Raw genomic sequence first — 930 nt, 5'->3', positions numbered from 1 at the left:
TCTCTGTGAGCCGCAGGACAATCTGGTCCCTTGCTCCTTCCCCTTCCCTGCCAGACCCTATCGCCTTCTGCACACCTTCCGCTCTGTGCTATGCCTCTTTGGATCCTGCACCTTCCCCTCTCAGAACACCACCTACCAAGGGCCTGGCACCTTCCCCTCTCACAGATCCCCCCTTCCACAGCCAACTTAGTGCCTCCTTCCACCTGTCACAGAAAAGGCAGACTTACAGCCTTCCCTCTCTCCTGGACCTCCTACTGTGTGCCTTCCCCCTCCCTCTAGACCCCACTCCTCCCCCACAATCATCTTTCCCCTCTCTCCCTATCCCAGCCTTCCACCAGCTTTCCCCTCTCTCAGCACATCAGCAATCCCCATGCCTTCCCCCTCTCTGAACAGTGGAAGTCAGTGGGGGAGGGGAACACAGAAGGTGTGAGGTAAGTGGGAGTCCTGGAAAAAAGGGAATGCCCAGGATCCAGGTTGGAGGGAGACTGGGGGAGAGGGGAAGGTGCGGGGTTCCTTGTGGAGGGGAAGGCACCTGTCCACTGGGGTCCAGGAAGGGTGAGAGGCACACAGTAGGTGAGGGTCCTTAAGAAGGGCAATCCCCAGTAGCAGGGTTCTGCCAGAGCTGGGAAGGTGCACAGTCTGCAGGGGTCAGGGAGAGAGGGCATGCACTCAGTAGGTCCTGGTCAGTGACAGGGGAAGGCCCTGGATTGCTGATGTACTGAGAGATGGGAGGGTGTGTGGAAGGCTGGGGTCTGGAGAGAGGGAAGGCACACAGTAGGTGGTCCAGGACAGAGGGAAAGCTATAGTTCTTCCTTGGTCTTGATCTGGGAGAGATGGGAGGAGGCACTAAGTTGGCTGGGGAAGGGGCAGGGATCTGTGAGAGGGGAAGGCCCAGGGCCTTAGTAGGTTGTGTTCTGGAGACAGGGGAAG

This window comes from Jaculus jaculus, chromosome 14 (assembly GCF_020740685.1).
Source record: "Jaculus jaculus isolate mJacJac1 chromosome 14, mJacJac1.mat.Y.cur, whole genome shotgun sequence".
Taxonomy (NCBI): Eukaryota; Metazoa; Chordata; class Mammalia; order Rodentia; family Dipodidae; genus Jaculus; species Jaculus jaculus.
Note: the sequence above shows the minus strand (reverse complement) of the source record.